The following is a 21,476-nucleotide window of genomic DNA, read 5'->3' as shown; positions in this document are numbered from 1 at the left end:
TTTCAGCCAAAGAAAAACAAAGTTTATTAAAGATTTGCCATATTGGGTAGAGTCTTAAGAAATCTCACCATTTATGTTGCTTGTGTGTAGGCCAGATTCAATCTACTGAGCTAGATTGAATCTGAGCACCTTCATAGAGGCAAGATGGAGCTTACATACAGAAAGACTGTGGGAGGGATCTAGGATTGCCCTGGGGTGACCGGAGGAGGGGTTTAGGGAGGGTCTTGAGGAAGAGTCTAAGGAGGATTTTTATTGGACTGGGGTGAGGTCAGACTCCAGGAACCAAGAAAATGGGATTAAGGGTAGGAAGTAGTTGAAGGATATCTGGAGATAACAGACAATGGAAGGCTAGGCTAGGTTAAGAGTAACAGAGATTTGGGCCTAGTGATAATGAAAGGCTTATGGCCTCAGGCAAATGCCTCATCAAGTGGAAAGATTCAAGGAGTTCCAGGGGGCTCCTAGATTCTATACCATATCAGAACCTGGACCCTGAATTTTCCCATATATTTCAGCAACCCAGTCTCTGAATTTTCCCACACAACCCAGTCCCTGGCATCTCTCCCAAGGAATCTGGCTCATCCCAGCCCACCTAGATACTCAATAGTCCTTTTGATAGTCCTTTCACTGTGTCCCACCTGGGTGATCCCAGGCTACTTAACACTCCTTAATCCCATCCAGATATTCTCACTGTCCTTTTTTTGTATATAAGTATCAGCCTTACCCCCATGAAGGCACAGATTCACCCACTAGCCTGCTCTTTTGTTGTTACAATAAACTTCACTACTTTGACTGAAAGAAGCTTGAAAGCCTGAATTCTTTCCAGGCAGGCTCACCCTGTATCCTTACATTTCAGGATTCCCATCACCCCAAACTTCATCAACTATAAAAAAAAAAGTAAAAGGATAACCGCCCCCCCCCAAATTACTGCAGAGATTATGTAGGTCTATTATAATAATAGCTAACATTTACATAACACTTCATAATTTTTTCACAGCAATCCTGTGAAGTACATCAGGGCTGTCCAACCTTAGGTTTTTATTGAAACAATAGACAATATATTTTGATTTGCCATTTTAGTGAGAGCTTAAAGCATTTATGTAAATTTCTATGCTTGTAGGCGGCCGGTAAATTGCCGCATTTTGGGCAGTCCTGAAGTAGATAACTTAAATATTATTATTTTTGTTGCTCGGATGAAGAAACTATGGATGAGAATTTAAGTAACTTGTCCATAACAATGTCAGGGAGAGGGTTTAAACCCACATCTCCTCACTATAAGTCCAGTTCTTTTTCTATTGTACTACATTGCCTTCTCACTTGAAGGTGATTTTTGGAGGCCATGCCCAGGAGAAAGACTAGTCAGGCCTTTGTCCTGGTATTAAAGATGCCTCCCCATAAAAGCTCTAAGCAACCCCACTGACATTGCATTTGAAACTTTTCTGGCATTCACTATTGTCTCCTTTCTGGGGCCTAAAATCTCCTTGCCCTGTATGTTCCTTGGTCTGCTAATACGACATGAAGGATTGATGTAGGGATAGTTTCAGATCACCTGAGCTACAACTTTGCACCCTGTATAAAAAGAGGAGTTAAATAGTCTGTCAGAACCATAGCTGAGGAACACAGGTTGAAGGAAAAAGACTACTCACTGAAATTCGGATTCAGTTCCCTGGAGTATCTGCAGAGCTCCTTCAGAGAACCCAAAGGCCCCAGGAGAGGAAGAACCATATGACCCCAGAGATGGCAGGAGATAGAGGTAGCTGTGAAATACCAGAGAGTTCCTGGACAAATAGAGGAATTCTAAGACCAAACCTCATGGGGAGAAGAGGAAGAATTCCTGTGCAATGCCAACTTCTTGGAACAAACTGAGTAGTTCTGAGACTAAGCAAAGGCTAGAGCCAAGGAACAGTATAAGGACAAATTCACCATGAGGAGAAGCTGACTTGGACCTGACCAAGTACTGGGAATTACGTGTACTGTCTGGGAAGAGGGAACAGCGGAAAGGAGTCAACTCTTAAGTCAACTTTCTATGTTTTCTCCTTGTAGAGGAAGCACTATAAGTCTGAAGCATTGTATGGGTCCCTGGGAGAGGTAGGAGCCTATTTGAGAAGAAGGGGTGTTATTTTGACAGTTCATGGACTAATGTAGGAGTCGTGTGTGTGTGTGTGTGTGTGTGTGTGTGTGTGTGTGTGTCTGTGTGTCTGTGTGTATTTTGTGGAGGTAAATAAAGCCCGTTTTGCATTCAACATATTACTAGCTTGAGTAGGAATTGAGGGTCCTTTTACCTTTTCTGTAGAGTCTTAGACATAACCTATATTCTTACGTTCCTGGGGTCACCCTGAGTAGGCATATGAGCCAAATGATTTGTGAGATTTCCCGAGTTTTTGAGCCCGGTTTTTGTAAATCTAGTAGTCATCCGAGGCAGCTAGTAGCACAGTGGCTAGTCACTTAAACTTCTGTTTGCCTCAGTTTCCACAACTATAAAATGGGAGCGATGATAATAGTACCACCTACCTCTCACTGTTGTAGAGAGGCTCAAATAAGGTAATAATACATGTTTAAAAAGTGCTTAGCTCAGGGCTTGACATGTAGTAGGCATTACATAAAGGCTTATTTCTTTCCCCTTTTCGCTCCTACTTCTGAACTAATGTCTATATATGCAAACAATATTCAACAAGATTTCTGAAGGAAAGTACAGGAGCCAAAAATGAGGCATTTGGACCAAAAAGATTTCTGAGACTGAGAAATGAAGCATCTTGCCCAATATTACACAGCAGGCTAATGGCAAAGCTGAGACTACTTGTTCTCCAAATTATTCTATATGCAGTTAGTTCTGCTGTAATGTGATGTTGTTGTTGAGTCATGTCTGACTTTTTTGTGACCCCATTGGGGGGTTTTCTTGGCAAAGATACTAGAGTGGTTTGTCATCTCCTTTTCCAGCTCATCTGACAAATGAGGAAACTGAGGCAAAGAGGGTTAAGCGACTTGTCTAGCGTTACACAGCTACTAAGGATCTAAGGCTTTTGACAGGTCTTTCTGTCTCTAGGCTGGGATCTTATCTATCCATTGCCCCATAATGTGATATATGTATTCCTAAAAAAATCACCATGCTATGCAAAATCAAGCAATAAAAATCACAGGGCTTATGAGAAAAATGAGATTAGGGACACAATACTTAAAAAAGACACAAAAAAGAGATAGGAACTTAATAAAAATGGAAGCATTTACATGTTAAATTGTTACATACTACAATAAGTAGTAGTGGCATCTACAGCCTCCAACTACTGTTCAGCCTGATCCCCAGTTTGCAATGAGGCCCAAGATGACATAGTCGACTGACCAATAGAGAGGGGTCCTCTTTAAGTGGAAACTCTGGAACAATTGGGAAAGGTGAGAAGAGGAAGATTAGAGTGATGTCTGTGGACCAGCCCTTCTCCCCTCTTCTGCCCTGGCCTCTCACTACACCGGAAGATATATAATAAATACATCTATCTTGAAAAAATCCTTTAATTTGCCTGTAGAAATGGACATCAAAAGGGTTGTAACTTGTGAGTTATTGTGAAGTTGTGCAGTTTTCTGCTTTCTCATGAAGGAAATCACACATAAGTCAATACAAAATGTGAGTCATGTTCAAACTGTTCTCTATCAATAGGGTTGGAACAAATTTGTGTTTTCAAAACAAGCATTATAGCAGAGCTGACTGTACCTGATAAAGGTCCTTGGGAAAAATTCAGTTTGTTCAAAGAGAGGCCGCAGATACCATAGCAAGACAGCATAGAAAAAAGCAAAAGAAACTAATTCTGATTCTCTTTATCATATCTAGGGAAATAGGAGCGTGGACACAAGCTGCTCAACCCTTGGAAGTTGGTCATGGCCCTCTATGTCAATAGGAAGATTACAAAGAAAAGTATTGCATGCTGCTGACCATGTAGTGGGAGTTCCTCTACAGAAAATTCAGCACTGGCAAGTCAGAAACAATTCTAGGGATCTTTCGATCAGTCAGCCGGCATTTATTAAGTGCCTACTATGTGCTAAGTACTGAGAACACAAAGAAAACCAAATATTGCCTTCCATTGAGTACCTCACAGTCCAATGGGGAAGGTAACATGCAAACAACTATGAACAAATAAGATGGAGACAGAAAAACTTGGAGGGTGGTCTCAAAGGAAAGACATTAAGAACAAGGAACACTAGGAAAGACTTCTTGCAGAAGGTAGCCCTATAGTAGAAGCTTGAAGGAAATTTTCCCCATTATAGAAATTGACTACATTAAAAAATTTATTGATCATTTCCTTACCGGTTGCAAATTTGTTATCCTTTGTGAAGAGGTGTTGGCTGTAGGCCACATACTCTATAACAGATAGATTGCTGATAGCTACTAACTGCTGTTTTTGTAAAAGAAGTGGTTAAAAACTAGTAGAAGTTTGCTAGGATAATTAATAGGTCATCTTCAGCAATTTGATTCATGTTATTTTCTCCATGACTTTGAGTGTCAAAGGGGTGGGGAAGAATCTGAATAGATTGCTGTCTTGGGCACTGTGGCCCAAGATCCATAGTGAGATTTATCTGCTGCCCTCTACCACCATTGTCTTTGTAGTTTGTTACCTCACCCACGTGCAAGTGTGGAATAAAAACTTCAGGGTAGATAGATTTTTAAAAAATCTTAATATGTAATAATTACAAAAATATTTTAAATGTAGAAATTCATATAATAAGAGCTGTCCCCCACATGTGGCATGGGGGATGTCGTTGTACAGCCCAAAGAGAAGCAGAATAGTCATCTCTAGCCTCTTGTTCCCCCACCTTTTGCCAAGGGAATGGGCATTGATGCTTTAAAAAAATGCTGAGGATAGAGGAGAATAGCTGAGGGAGCTGAAAGCTTCTTTCCAGTAATACTATTGTTATTCAGTTGTGTCTGTCTCTTCATGAGTGTGGGGTATTCTTGGCAAATATACTGGAGTGGTTTGCCATTTCCTTCTCCAGCTCATTTGACAGATGAGAAACTGAGGCAAACAGGGTTAAATGACTTGCCTGGGGTCACACAGCTAGTAAAGGAAGGTTGCCTCAAAGGAAGAGGCAACCTAACCTGTTCTACCTGTGCCCTTGACCTCAGCTGATCCTGCTTCCTCTAGGACCTCTAGCACCATGCCTAGACTATCAAGGAGACAGCAACATGCTCTAGGGGAATAGTCCTGGCTCTAGGGTCAGAGGACCTCAGTACATGAGAATGTCACCTCTGATTCTTGGGCAAATCATCTAACATCCCTGGGCCTCAGTTTCCTTGCCTGTAAAATAAGAGGGCTGGACTAAACGGCCTCTGAGTTTCCATGTAGCTCTAGACTTATCTTCTTAATTCAGACATTCAGCCACGTCACCCCTCTGATCATAATGCCTCCCTATTGGCCTCCAAGTAAAGTTTAAATTCCTTAGTCTAATATTCAAGGCCCTTTACTATCTGAGGCCACTCTGTCTTTTCAGCTACCTCAAATTCTTTGCCAAGAAAACTCCAAATGGGGTCAGGAAGAGTCAGACACAACTGAAATGACTGAACAGCAGCATAGTCTATGGTGTAGCTAAATCTCCTCCCTATTGACTGTACTTTCTCACTTTTGTCTCTTGTTCACTTTGCTATCTATACCCCTAGAATACCCTCCTAACACTTCCCTGCCAAGTCTTCCTACTCCACCCCATCCCCAGAATAGCATCCTCTGCATATAATAGACTCAATAAAAAGTTTAAATTTAATTGAACTGAATTAAATAAAACCAACCTTTCATTAAAAAAGAAATATCAGATATGCCACAAGGCATTGGGGTTTCGATTATCTTGATAATTTGTTCCCCCCCACCAAGGCAAATCAACAAGCCTTTAAGCATTTACTACATTCAGGTACTGTACTGAGCACTTGGGATATTAACACAAGCAAAAAAGAAAAATGGCCCCTACCCTCCCTCAAGAAATTTGCTTTCTAATGAGGGAAGACAACACACAAAAAGAAGCTGAGAAGTGGAGTGTGGGGTGGAGAAAGTCCAGAGAATAAGGCATGGCTGTCCCAGGCCCTTCCTCAAAACGGAGGTTCTTGGATTAATAAAATGAAGCAAAAACTAGGAATTTGCCTGAATTGTCCAGCTTTCTCTCCTCCCTTATTTGAATTAAAAATTTGCTTTCTTTTGTCAGAGGTAAAGTAGACCTACACCTTCATAGTGTCCTGGCCAATCAATCCATACCCATATCATCACTGCTCTTTAGGAGTTTGACCCCAAGAAATGAAAACATGACGTCTTTTATCAGAACTTGATGAAGACATTAACATGTACCTGAACCTGACCTGGAGAGAGAATCCTAAGCTGGTTGTTAAAATTCATAATGTTCATTGTCATAAAAGTTATTTTTTTTTTATATTGAGGCAGATTAATGGAGACAGATTTAATTTACTGGAAGGTATGTAATAGCTTGTCTTGTCAGTATGTTTTATTTCTCCTCAGATTTTTTCACTGAAAAGGTGGGGAAATAAAAACCTCTCGGATGTAAGAGACGGAAGTGGCAAATAGGCTATTTGTTCCCCCTGCACGCCTTTCTCCCTCCCCACCAGCCTAGGATTTTCAAATCTAAAAAGTCTGGCCTTATGTATTTGTTTGCTTGTATTCTCCCCAGTGAACAACACTTTGTTATTGTGCACTTTGGGGAATTAATTAGAGTGTGGAAAAATGTGGACTATAGGGAGCTATGACTCTAGTACAAGCAGATCCAACCTAACACTGGTAATTGGGTCTGTGAAAACACGACCTTGGACAAAAATCATCTTACAGCGGGCAGTTAGTTGCTCAGAAACAATTTTATGCGTGAGTGATCAGCTGAGCAGTGTTAATGACGGCCTTTGACTATGCTCTGTTAATGATGTTACTGTGCAGCAATGTTGGTCGGGGCAACCCTGAGCAGAATGTGTTGGTACTTCAATACTCCAGTGGAGTTGAGATCTGCCTGGGGGGTTAATCCCTGCAATAAGGCAGATCACAACCCATCTATGCTTGCCCCTCCTGTGTGGAATATACATCCAGCATGCTGGGGGACGGTGGGGGTGTCCTCAAATTCTTTTGACACTATCAGAAAACACAGAAAATCCTTTAAAAGGACTCTCAAAGTGAAGGATTAGTTTCCTTTAGTTAATAGTTGGAGGATAGGCCTTTGGTGTTGTTGAGTCGTTTCAATTCTATCCAACTCTTTATGACCCCATTTGGGGTTTTTTTTGGCAAAGATACTAGAGTGGTTTGCCATTTCTTTCTCCAGCTCATTTTACAGATGAGGAAACAGAGACAAACAGGATTAAGTGACTTGCCCAGGGTCTCACAGCTAATAAGTGTTCGAGGTCAGATTTGGACTCAGGTCTGACTCCAGCCTCAGCACTTTCTCCACTGTGCCACCTAGCTGCCCTCAGGATAGGCTTAGGAACTGATTATTTCTAATAATTCAGATTGATAAAATATGTTAGATACCTGCCACCAGCTCCTAAAGACCTACAAAACTGGCACCAAAAGGCTAGGAAAGGATTTAGAAGATGCCGTTCGGTTTGTCACTGATCTTCTGACAGAGAATGACCATTGCCCAATCCTGCAGTGTACTCTGAACCTAAGTCAATCTACAGAACAGTCCAAATCATAACACTTTTCCCAGGGGAAAGCGAATACAGACATGCAGGGAAAGCTATCCAGGTAACCAGACTCCCTAGAGCGGCACTGCTCTACCATAACAAGATCTCACATGGCTCTTTTATTTTACCTTTTGTCAAAACACTCAGCTTTAAAGTTGCATTGTAAAGGCCAGTTTAAGCAACACTAACCCAGAACCTTGGGCTCTTCCTGCCTTTTGTTGTTTTTGTTGTTATTCACTAGTTTTAGTCATGTCTGACTCTTTGTGACTCATTTGGGGCTTTCTTGGCAAAGATACTGGAGGGGTTTTCAATTTCCTTCTCCAGCTCATTTTACAGATGAGGAAACTGAGGCAAACAGAGTTAAGTGACATGCTCAGGGCCACACAGCTAGTAACTGCCTGAAGCCAGATTTGAACTCACAAAGATGAGCATTACTGACTCCAGTTCTGATACTCTATCCACTGCGCCACCTGCCTTTATGTGGCACCAAAGCCAGAGGCCCTTACTGTGCCTTTGTGTTCTCACAATTCTTCTATTCTTCTTCATCATCTTAAGGTGCCACTTCCCCTATCCCTTCCTGAGAAAGGGTGTGTGACCTGGCCTCCCTCTAGGTACCTGACAGAATCGGCTTATAGCGGCAAGGGCACTGACATACTTCCTATGACACTCTGCTATGCAGTATAGTTGTCAATATATCAACATTTTCCCCAGTCAGCTGTTGAGTTCCATTAAGTACCCATTCTCTACATCTTTTTGGCAAATCTTCCTTCTGGTTCTTCTCTTGAAGCACTGGTTGTTACCAATGGCCATTTAAACCAGTTCTGTCTACTTTGTACTAGGAGGCATAAGCCATTACCTCTTATCCCATCTTCTTTGCTTGCAGCCTCTCAGCCCAGTTTGGTGGGGGGATTGGATGTTTAAAATTTTGCATTTTATGGATATGTTTTATTTTTACATCACATTTGTTTCTGACTCTATCCTTTTCTCCTTCATACCTGGAGATCCACCCACCACTTGTAGTAAAGATTTTAAAAGAGAAGAAAAGCAAGTTTAGCAAAACTAGTTAACGCACCAAGTGTGTTAGACAACCTAGGCAATATTCAACATTTGTAGGGCCCTCCCTCTGCAGGGAAGGTCTTTTTTCAAGTTTTCTTTGGGCCAAGCTTTATCACCACAATTACATAGTGTTCAGCCTTCTTTGTTTTGTTTTTGTCCTTTCCATGTCCTTTTGGGTAATCAGTGTTCATGTAATTTTTCCTCATTCTGCTTGGGGGTTCAGATTTAACAACAGTGTCCTTCCTCTTGGAAGCCATCTTTAAGAAAAGGAGAACGTGGGTCACCCCTTTTCCCAGAATTACTTTGACTTGAGGCCATGGGCATTTGGTGTGGGCTTGGGAGTCTTCCCTGAACCTGCTCCCCAGGGTATTGACTTGGGCTCCAATCAAAGTGAGGATTTTTGATCTCTCAGTAGCTGCAGCCTATTGCTCCTGCTGAAACCATGTTGGATACTCTCAAAACTATCTGTTCTGTGTGACCAGATTAGCGGAATGGCTTCCTAGCACGTCTATTGTCGTTTTTTTTGGGGGGGGGGCCCGCAGGGCAATTGGGGTTAAGTGACTTGCCCAAGGTCACACAGCTAATACATGTAAGTGTCTGAGGTTGGATTTGAACGCAGGTCCTCCTGACTCCAAGACTGGTGCTCTACTCACTGCGCCACCTAGCTGCTGCTACTGTCTTCTTAAGGGCTATTTCCTTGTAGAATGTCATGGTGCATATCATGCTAACTATTAGGCAACATCAATCCCCAAGGCCCTAGGATCAATCAGGGCTTGAACTTATCTAATAAAAAAAAAGCATTTATTAAGCTCTTACTACTTGTAGAAAGCTGCTCCTGGCCCCAGGCAGACATTTCTTTGTGCCTGATCTAAAGAACCCTTCTACACACCTCGGAAAATTGTTTCCCGTCTTCAAGCAGGCTTCTTCCCCCACGATTGCTTGGCTCCCTAACTCACTGAACTAGGTGAATGGCCCCTCGCACTGGAAATACTGGTCCTGGAAAATCTGGTATGGTCATGCTCTGGGGAGCTGATATCTCCATTTAGGCTTGCATTGCCTATATTTAGGGAGGCCCCAACTTCCTTGAGGGGACATCTTGGAACGGCTGGACTATGTGATCTGAATTGCCACAGCAGAAGCACAGGCAATAGAAAGACTAGTACCGTCATCACTTAGAGTACAAGCTCGAGTTGACTTTCACGGCTTGGAGATCTCCCAGTACAGCTGTGGCTCCGCATAGACTTCCTATTTCCCAAGAAATTATTCAGCTATTTCTTCCTATCTGTAAAAGCCATCAAATCCCCACACCTAAGATGCCTGGCTGAAAGGTCCTTAAAGTTTTCATTTCTAAATATTTTCTAACTACTTCTCTAAGTTCCTTCCTTCCCAGCTCCAAATGGTTCTCAGATGATAGAATTCATTTTCGTAGGTCATCAGTGTGTGTCCGCTCTGCTTGAAGGCCCAAACTAGTAGTAGCTACAAGCCATTTGTAATAAAAACATTGACTATTCCTAACTCTCCAAATGGGGACTATTTTCATTCACCAAAAGAACTGCCAAATCCAAGGCATTCCACTCCTTGGCCCCTGGCAAAGATTATCTTGAGTATAATCAAAATCTTTTCTCCCAGGACAGTCACTCTCCTGCTCTCTCCTGACCTCCAGCCGGTTCTAATCTGTCCGCAATAAAATCCTATCCTTTGCCAACTGGCCCAGGAAGGGCATTTTCTGTACCCTCAACCCTTGGGAGGGGATGGGAGGAGGAATAAAGCAACATAATAGCATCTGGCAGCATTGCTAGATCCAACAGTCAACAGTATGAACCTTCCTCTTACACCACAAGCCAAATGAGCAATTCTTGTAATTATTGGAAATTCTCATCAAATCCATAGGTAACCTTCATTAGAGCCTTACTGTCAGGGGAATAGAGTTCATAGACTATTGGTGTTACTCTCAGAATCCTGAAACTACCATCTGCTTCCAGCAAAAAGACTCAGGAAGTACTTTTAAGGACATAGTTTCTATTGACCTAATGACAACCATCACTGAGTAGCCCTTTGGTGTTCTCAGTGCCTAAGACCTCAGGCAGCTTATTACACGGCTCAACCCACAAGACTGGAACATATGCTACACAAAGAAACAAAAATAGAGCTATGCAGGGAAAGTGTCCCAATTTACCAGAGTTCTGTTCTGTTGAAAGATCTCGCCTAACTTGCTTTCTTTCCTGTCAACAATAAGAGGAGATCATATAAAAGCTGATACTATAAGCAATGTGGGAGAGAAAGGAATAGTTTACCTGTCAGATTTATGGAGAAGGGAAGAATTTATGACCAAACTAGAGATAGAGAGCATTATAAAATGCAAAATGGATAATTTTGATTACATTAAATTGAAAAGTTTTTATGCAAACAAAGCCAATGCAATCAAGATTAGGAGGGAAGCAGAAAATTGGGAAAGAATTTTTACAACCAGTATCTCTGATAAAGGCCTTATTTCTAAAATATACAGAGAACTGAGTCAAATTTATAAGACTACAAGTCATTCCCCAATTGATAAGTGGTCAAAGGATATGAACAGGCAGTTCTCAGAGGAAGAAATTAAAGATATCTATAGTCATATGAAAAAATACTCTAAATCACTATTGATTAGAGAATGCAAATCAAAACAACTCTTAGGTATCACATCTTACCTGTCAGATTGGCTAACATGACAAAACAGGAAAATTATAAATGCTGGAAAAGATGTGGGAAAATTGGAACACTAATGCATTGTTGGTGGAACTGTGAACTAATCCAACCATTCTGGAAAGCAGCTTGGAACTATGCCCAAAGGGTTATAAAAGTGTGCATACTCTTTGACCTAGCAATACCACTTCTAGGGCTATATCCCAAAGAGATCATACAAATGGGGAAAGGACCCATATGTACAAAAATATTTATAGCAGCTTTTTTTGTGGTGGCAAAGAATTGGAAATCAAGGGGATGCCCATCATTTGGGGAATGGCTGAACAAGTTGTGGTATATGAATGTAATGGAATACTATTGTGCTATAAGAAATGATGAGCAGACGGACTTCAGAATAACCTGGAAAGACTCAAATGAACTGATGCTGAGTGAAGTGAGCAGAACCAGGAGAACGTTGTACACAGTTACAGCTACATTATGCAATGACTGACTTTGATAGACTTAGCTCTTTTCATCAATGCAAGGTTCAAAGACAGCTCCAAAAGACTCATGATGGAAAAAAAACTATCCACATCTAGAGAAAGAATTATGGAGTCTGAATGCAGATTGAAGCAAACTATTTGCTCTCTCTTTTTTTTTTGTTTTGTTTATTCTTTCTTGTGGTTCATTCCGTTGGTTATAATTCTTCTTTACAACATGACTAATGTCAAAATATGTTTAATGTGAAGGTAAATGTAGAACCTCTATCGGATTGCACGCCATCTTGGAGGGTGGGGAGAAAATTTGGAACTCAGAAGCTTGCAGAACTGAATGTTGTAAACTAAAAACAAAATAAGTAATTTAAAAGGTAAAAAAAAAAAATTAGTAAGAGGCAATCATGATGCAGTATGGGTTAGAATTCTCAAGGACGTGGTTTGAATAAAGTCCAGTCACTAACTTCTTGTGTGACCTTGGACAAGTCACAATCTCCCTGGTCTTCAGATCCCTCATCTGCAAAATGAGGGGACTGGACTAGATAATGTCTAAGGTTCCTTCCAGCTCTGCATCTACGATCTTATGATGCTACAGATAGGTCAATGACCACAACATAAGGTCCTGTTTAAGGAATAACAGCCCAGAGGCCCAGCTTTTCTTTGCTTTTTCACAAAGCCTACAGGGAGTCTCTCGGAGGGAGAGAAAAGCTGATACTTCTTTTTGGAAGATTGACCATAGCTGCTGCCGGCAGTGCCCCACTCACTGCTCGACTACCCTACCTTCCTTCAGTCAGGTAACGCCTCTGTGGGGCAACTCCTGCGAGGAAGTCATTTAATTGCTCTGTTTCTATCAGAGTTCTGGTTTCCAAATTGGGACTAATTATATGCTGCTTGCAGGTATAGTTTGTCAGTTAGCTAATTTGTAAAGAACAGGCAATTTCTAATGAATTGGGATTCTTAGAGAAATATTGTACTCATAAGTTAAATTGAAATAGTGTGTTAAAATGCAAATTAAACTCAGACCTATACCCCCTTTGGCCCTGGGCTGAAATTGGACTTGCCTTTTGGAAGTTATACAGCCCAGAAAAATGTGCCACGGTATTTGCCTTCTGGCATTCCCCTTGCTGTGTAGGCCTCCATTTTGCCTTTTGATTAATAGCTGATGTCTGTTAGCAGAGCCTGCTAGTGGTTCTACCTTCGCTATCTGGCCAAGTTCTCAACAAAGGAAGGCTCCTTAAGCCTTTCTACAAGCCTCTGTTTCGGTCCTAGTCACAAAGGAGGAACAATGTAGGTGACCAAATTTTTCCTGATGTTTAATTGTCAGCTACCAGTCTACTGGGTCCAACCCGGCAAACCCAGTGAGAGATAAGAGAAATGAAGAATTGTAGACCTTCCCCAAAAAGTCACAGAATATTCTGCCAATCCTATAAGCTATGTAGTGGTTATGGGGGGAAAAAGAAGCTGAAGAATACTTACCCAGTCTGTCATTAAAATTCATTTGGAAAATACAGCATCACAAGTAGTTTGGAAAGAAAGTGTGCTTAAATAAATTCCTAATTATTTCCCTTCAACCACTGCCCCGTCTCTTTTAGGAGTGAGCCCCTACACCAGTTACAACTGGCTCTGTAGAGAGATATACAACTTTATTGTACCAGTAGTCTGAATAATGAGGCGTGGACTCAAAGGGTGTGTTTTGAAATAAATACTCCAGTTCTTTTAGGCACGGGTTACAGAAGTTCAGTTTATCCACTGGGCAGGTTGCTCCTCAAGTTCAAATTCTCTCATCAGGCATTCGGCATATGTCTTACATAACTGTCATAACCAAGGTCATATCAGGGTCAGAATCTCTAGGAGTATATTCATAGCCCTCCCAATATTTTATTGATGATTAACTGTGATGCACAGTACATGCTAGATAAAAGTAGTCTTTCATCAGTCTTGACTTAGCAAGGCAAATAGAGTGTAATTAAGTGGACTTACCTTTTAATAATAGCTCATGTTCACATAGCTCCTTATGATTTGCAAAGCACTTTACTGTATCGAATCCTCTCTTTGTAACCTCACACCAACACTGTCAGGTAAGTTCCATGAGCATTTTTATCCTGATTTCGCAGCTGAGGAAACAGCTGTGATTAGATGGTCAGGCTTACCCATCTATCCATTGTGTTGAGCACTTGGCTTAACTTGAATGACCTGTTTCTCTCAGAATGACCTAGGATATAAGCACTGTAATAGCAGATTTTGTAAGGTGCTGGCCAGTGGGGATCCCAGCTTCTGTCTGGGACTGTACATAGAAGTCAAGGTACTATGGTACTCCAGGGCACAAACAGGGAAAGGAATCTTGGCTGGTTAGATCCATTCAGACATGTTTGGTCCTGTCTATAGTCTGTGCTCCACCACAGATCTGCTGCAGCTAGAGTGAGATCCAAGAAAGATGTCAGTCCCACTGGAGTGCACGGGAGACAGCTCAGACAGGCAAACAAGAAAACCAATTGTTAAATTTTCAGTGTCAGCATTTATACCTCAGAAATCAGGAAATGCTACAAATCAGGTTTTTAGTTCTTGTTTTGTTGATTTTCTAGACTTGAGAAAATGATAGAGAAAATGTTAATATTGCTGATTAAACTTAAAAGTGTATCGTGGGTACTTCTTTCCCTGCTCCCACCCTCGCCCCCCTAGAAAGCCAGTTGTTAAACATTTACTAGCACACCTCTGGATGTAGCCTATGTTTATGGTCCCTGGGCCCTAAAGCTGTTCTTTCCTCTTGCCAACTGAACCCTGATAATGCAGTTGTCTTGGACTATGTGCTCTGTGGTTTTCCATTTTTTTTGTTGCTGTTGTTAGGAAAAACATAGAATACTCCATAGCCAGGATAGAAAAGTTAAGTGACTTGCCCATGGTCACATAGCTAGTAAACGTCAGAGGAGGGCTTCAAACTTAGCTTTCTTCTGACCACAGGACCAGCATGCTTTCCACAGGATCACACTGCCTTCTGTCATAATAGCAACACTTTAAAACACCAAAAAGATCTCATCTTTATTCCTAGTCAGGCCAATTAGATTCTAAAAGTATGATCAAAATGTTTTCTTTCGGAGGTGATGTTTTTCTCAATTAAATAAAAGTAATCTCCTATAACAGAGGCAGGAGAAACCTTGCCTTAGATTTGGATACATTAGACCAATGCCATATATACTCCCAAAGTGCAAGCCTACTGAGTTTGAATTTCTGGTTGTAGCTCCAAGGGATTTCGAAGAATATCTGACTCAAAAAAGTGAGGGCATTTTGAGGGTAGGAAAGGAGAAAGAGGAAAAGGGGTACCAAGGGAGGCAGGAGAGAGTAAGAAGAGGGACATTTGACCAAATCCTCACAGTTTTCCATGCTTTGGCCTTTGGCAGATTCAACAGTAAAAGTAAAAAGCCACTACTACTGAACCTCTCCACTTCCATAAGACTTAAAATAGGACACCTTTTATGAAAGCCATATGTTAAAACATATTCCTTTATTTTTCTTAACCTATCTTTCAAAAACCTTTCCTGACCCTCTGGGTCAGTAATTGACCTTTCCCCTTAGCTCTCACATGACACTATGGAATGTATTATATTTGTCATGTAATGTTCAGCAAAAGTTGTCATACATACACACACACACACACACACACACACAAGCATGTAGTTCCTAAGGGCCATGAGGGCAGGAATAAGATGTTTTATCCAAGCACAGAGCTCTACATGCAGCACACACTTAATAAATGTTTATTTAATTTATTTGTTGAATAAACAAAAAGCATCATAGAATTCTGTTGACATCATCAAAGATGCACAAGGATAGAAAGATTGTAAGCAAGGTCAGGAGAATAACAGAAACTAAAGACTAGAACAGCTTGGCAGTGGAACAGCCTGCCACAAAGGGAAAGATGAGAACTCCTGAAACTTCCTACTTCCCATACTAGGATGCCCTCTGATGTGCAGTCATTGTACCCCGAGGAATATTAGTATACAAAATTTTCTCACTGTAGTTCCCAATGATCTCATAGATCCCATCTCTAACCTTGGTGAACTAGTAAGTGTCAGTGGCCAGACTTGAACCTAGACTCTCTCTAACAAGCTAGCTGAGTTATCAGATAACATAGGTTAATAGGCCCAGCAAGGACTCGGGACATGCAGATATATCCACATTTATCTCAGTGTCTATAAAGTTAGAAGACTTCCTTTCCGGGAGTGGACAACTGTTGACGAAAAGTTCAACATTTCCTTTTCTCAATGCCATAGTTCAGTTTGAGGCATGTTTTCTATGCCAAATAATTTCTCTTCCCCTTTGTTATTTAAACTTCTGAAACATGTTCAAATCCTTATCATATTTATCTTCCTCACGTTGAAAATATATCCTCGGTAGTTGATTAGGATAATAAATATCCATTAAAATATATTACTATTGAAGTGGGTAGTTTAATGTTAGCTAAGTGAAGATTTAATGAAGAGAAAATACCAAATAGCTAATACACTGCTTCAGGTGAGGGGATATGTGTATTCTTGCTTATATTCCCCACGGAACCTTAGCAGGATGGTCCAACTGAAAAAGGTGCTAGATGAGGAATCATAGGTCTAAGATTCAAATCCTACCTCATTCATTTACTATCTGTGTGACCGTGGGCAAATTGTTCTTTCAGGGCCTGTTTCTTCATCTGTAAAATGATAGGATTGTCTAGCTAGCCTCTAAAGACTCTTCCAGTTCCAAACCCATGACCAAAACCCAACTAAGGGCAGCAGTAAGCACTTTTTTCATGGTCAAATTTGAAGAAAAAAAATATACTTTTTCTTTGAAGCAATTTTTGTTGTGTCTTTTTCAGTCATGTCCCATTCTTCATGACCCCATTTGGGGTTTACTTGGCAAAAGATACTGGAGTGGTTTGCCATTTCCTTCTCCAGCTTATTTGACAAATGAGGAAACTGAGGCAATGGGGGCTAAGTGACTTGTCCAAGGTCAAACAGCTTGTATCTGAGGTCACATTTGAACTCAGGTCTTCCTGACTCCAGGCCCAGCACTCTATCCACTGCCCCACATAGCATCATCCATTTAACCATGATTTTGTATATGTCAACCAAGTTTCTTAATCAATAGCATTTACTGAGTACTTAGCTAGGTGCTCATTTCCATCCATCTGACTACTGTAAAAATAAATCCACCAATAAAAAATGAATAAATAAATTCACACACTATTTCATCCACATAGGTAGTGACCCAATCAGAATTTATGGTCTTAGAATTGTCTGAAGCTTAGAGAAAAGTTAATTGATTTGTTCATAGGCATACAGCTAATGAAAGGTAGCTTGGGAGAATGCATAAAGTGCTGGCCTCAGACCCTTTAAAAGGCAGATGAGAGCACTGCGCTGCAACGATGCAAGACTGTCCTACTTTCTACCAAGTACCGATGGGCCTACCAGCAGACATCGAACGGCACTTACCCAGCATCTCTGACCATTTCATGAGGTGGCCGGACAGCACGAAGGCCCCCCCCCCCCCCCGGCCCAGAGGATCCCTGGAACATGGACCTGGTCAATACCCCACTGGCCATCCTAGGAGGTCACATTTCCAGCTTGATCCAAAGCCAATGGGCAGTGCTGAATGGTGTGGGAAGCTTGTGCTACTTCCAGCTCGAGGAAGGTGCTGACTTCTACCACCTACACTGTCTCCTAGAGCAAGGGATTGTAAAGTCGTTCTTAGTTGGGCATCACGTTGAAGTAATCGCTAAAGAAATCGTCCATGAGATTTATGAAGGCATTAAGCTCTGCATCCCAGACTGGTTCACAGTCACTAAAACCTGGAAAGGGGGGCAACACAGAGTACTCTATGGCCCTGGGTAGGTCACCTAACTTCTCACTGTTGTTAGCAACCCTCTGTGGCTTTAAGCTAATGAGAATTTACTGGCTTATATGTGTATATGAAGGCTTTTCACTGGTAGTTCCCTAAACCAACCATATCACTAATCCAATCCCTATCATCACAGAAAGTGAGTGTCAACAGTTAGATTTGAACCCAGGGTTCGTCTACTATTTTAACTACTAAAATGTTCTGCCTCCTAGGTCATTATTATCAACTAAAAAGATAAGTTGAGTTTCAGGTTGACACATCTCTTCTTTTGGAAGAAATTGCGGTTCACTTATCTTAATTTAAGACTATTTGGATGGTGTATTTGGAAGCTCTCATTTGGAGGAAGGCTGATGCTTTTAAACATGAACATCTCTAGGCTTATTGTTTTCAGATCCTTGATTAACACACATGTGCACACGTGTGCACACACACGCACACATGCAATTCCAAATCAGCGCGATCATAAATTATATTTTCTTTTGAGAAAGAAAAAATTATACTCATTCTGGCCTTTTCTGGATAATCTGCTTGTCCTTAAGTGAGTCCTTGGTTTTAGTCTTCTCTGTTAACTATCAGCATGCTTTGAATTGACCAAAAAGCTTAGTCAGCCAGCAGTCATGAATTGCTATAATACTGGCAGACACACTTGACCTTACACTAATGAAAGACACAGAGAGACACTAGACTAAAAAATGACCTGGGTTTGAGGTCCAACTCTGCCACTTAATAGCCACTTGATGGCTCTGAGGCCAGCACTTTCTAAAATCTCAGTCAAATTGTTTAATTTTTCTTCATCTCATATATCTTAATTGCCAAATCTCATGACCTTTTCCCAATCCTTATCCTACTTTACCTCAGTGTCACATTTGATACTGTTGAATACCTTGTCTTCCTGGAGCCTCTCTCCTCTCTAGGTTTTTGTGACTCTCCTCTCTCCTAGGTGGTACAAAGACTAGAAGCCTGGATGGAGTCAGAAAGAGCTGAGTTCAAATCCAGCCTCAGATAGTTACTAGTTGTGTGACCCTGGGCAAGTCATTTAACCTCCATCTCCCTCAGTTTCTTCAACTGTATAATGAGGGTGATAAGAGTACCTCCCTTGAAGGGTCCTTATGAAGATTAAATATTTGTAAAGAAGCTATATAAAGCGGCAGCTAGGTAGTGAAGTAGGTAGAGTCAGGAAGACCTCAGTTCAAATCTGGCCTCAGGTCTTTACTTGCAGTATGACCCTGGGCAAGTCACTTAATACCAATTGCCTACCAAAAAAAAAAAAACAACCAAGCAAAAAGAAGCTATATAAATCCTTATTTCCTTCCCTACCCTCCCATCCCCACTTCTTCCCTCCTCTCTGTCCTATGTTTCTAGTCGGTTTCTTTCGCTGGTTCTTCGTTCATAACACACTCACTTACCCTAGGTGTCTCCCAAAGCTCTGTGCTGGGCCTGCTTCTCTATTCTGTCCATTTTCTCTCATTTGATGATCTCATCAGTTCCCGAGAGTTTCAATAGCCTCTGTAGAAAGATGATTCCCAGATCTATATATCCAGCCCTAGTCTCCCTCTTGAGTTCTAGTCTTGCATTACCGGCTGCCTCTTACCCTTTTCGAACTCAACAGGTCCACACAGAAATCATTATCTTTTCCCTTTCCCTTCTTTTTAAGTTCCTGTTACTGCTGGGAATACTATCATTCTCCCCATTATGCAGGCTTTAAACCTAGGTTTCATGCTTTCCTGTTTACTCTCACTTACCCACATATCCAATCCATTGCCAAACTGGGTCATTCCTACCTTCATAACATCCCTGGCATCTACATAGACACATAGACAGATATAGATTAAATATCTAGGAATGAGGAAATAAGCATTTACATAGCTTATATCTCTCATTTGATCCTTGCAACAAATCTCAAGGCAGATACTATTTATACACACACATATGCATATGTATGTATATATATATATGAATGTGTATATGTATATGTACATATGCATATGTGTGTATATATATATATATATGTATATACGTACACACACAAACACACATACATATTTTTCACCTCTCCCCACACTAATTCATCCTTCACTCAGCTGCAAAAATGACTTTCTTAAAGTCTGTATCTGGCCATATCACCTCTGTGCTCAATAAATTCCTGTGGTTTCCTATTACAAGAAGTTTACTCTTTGACATATAAAATTCTTCATAATCTGACTCCTTTCCACATTTCCTCTCTTCTTATACTTTTCTAGCCATACAGGCTGTCTTACTGTTGTCACATAACACTCCATCTCTGATCTCCCTGTCTTTGGATCAGCTGTCCTCCATGCCTGGGATGCTTCCCCTCCTCACATTCATCTCTTAATTTCTTTGGTTTTGTTTAAGACTCAGCTCAGATCCCACCTGCTGCAGGAGCCCTTTCCCAATCCCTCCTAGCTGCTAGTGCTCTCCCCTCTGAGATTACCGTCTATATCTTGTCTTGAATTAGGTAATTACATACTGTCTTTTCATTAGAATTTGAGGTCTTTAAGGGCAGAGGTTGGATTGGTTTGAGGTCATTTTTCCCCCTTTGTTTGTGTCCCTAGTTCTTAGGCCTAGGCCATAGTGAGCTCTTAATAAATCCTTATTGACTGACCAACTGACTAAATGGACCCCACCTATCTTATAGGGCTATTGTGGTATGTGTTAATATTGTATATAGGCTTTGAAAATTATAAAATGTCATAAAAATATAAAGTATATATCTTCGTTGTAGTGTCAAAGTCCATAATCCAGAAAAAAAAATATTTTGCAGTTTATTTAGAAGTTCAGGTAGTTGCTTCAAACATTTGAGCCATCTCCCACCTCTCACTCATTTCCTGTATCTAATCAATTGCCAAATCCTATTGTAATACTGAATCTGTCCCCTTTTTTCCATTCTCACTGATACTATCTTCATTCTCAATCTCATCATCTCATATCTCAGGAATAAAAGATTTTAAAATGAGCTTCCTCTTCTAGTTTCTCACCCCTCCATTTCATCATGCCTGATACTATCAGCTTAATCTTCCTGATTCAGAGAGCTAATTGTATCTCCTCCCTTAATTAAAAAAATTAATTGTCAGGTATGTTGGTGGTGCATGCTCATAGTACCTGCTACCAAGGAGGTTGAGGTTGGGAAAAGGTCATGAGTTAGGGGATTTCTGTATATATTTAGTATGGCTAAAGGTGGTACCAATGTGGTAAACCACAGAGAATGGGGGGTCATTGGGCTGCCTAAGGAAGTCCAAACTGGCCTAGATTGGGAATAGGACAGGCTGAAGCATCAGTGTTGGGCCTGTGCTTGGTTGCTGAACTTCCAGCCTTAGGAAAATTGGGAAACCCAATCATACTCACACACAAAAAAAGAAACAAAACAAATGATTCTCCATTACCTGCCAAATACAATTCTAGTTTTTAATTCAAGATTCAAAGCCCTCCAAAACCCAGCCCCAAACCAACTTTCATAGAAACACAGGTTCAGTGCTGGAAGGGACTTTAGAGAGGTCATTTCATCAAGTCCCTCTCCCTCCCCCCCCATCTTCAATCATTCCTCTCCTACCCAGACACTATGCTGCTATCAAGCTGCATTACTCAAAACTCCTTGAATATCTTATACTGTAGTGGATCAAACAGAAGGCCTAGATTCCAAACCCTGACTTTCATGATCCTAGGAAGGTCATTTAACATCTAGCCTTGGTTTCTTCATCTATAAAGATGAAGGGTATATCATCTCTAAGGTCTAGCTA

Source organism: Trichosurus vulpecula, chromosome 2 (genome assembly GCF_011100635.1).
Source record: "Trichosurus vulpecula isolate mTriVul1 chromosome 2, mTriVul1.pri, whole genome shotgun sequence".
Taxonomy (NCBI): domain Eukaryota; kingdom Metazoa; phylum Chordata; class Mammalia; order Diprotodontia; family Phalangeridae; genus Trichosurus; species Trichosurus vulpecula.
This window is presented reverse-complemented; position numbering follows the sequence as displayed.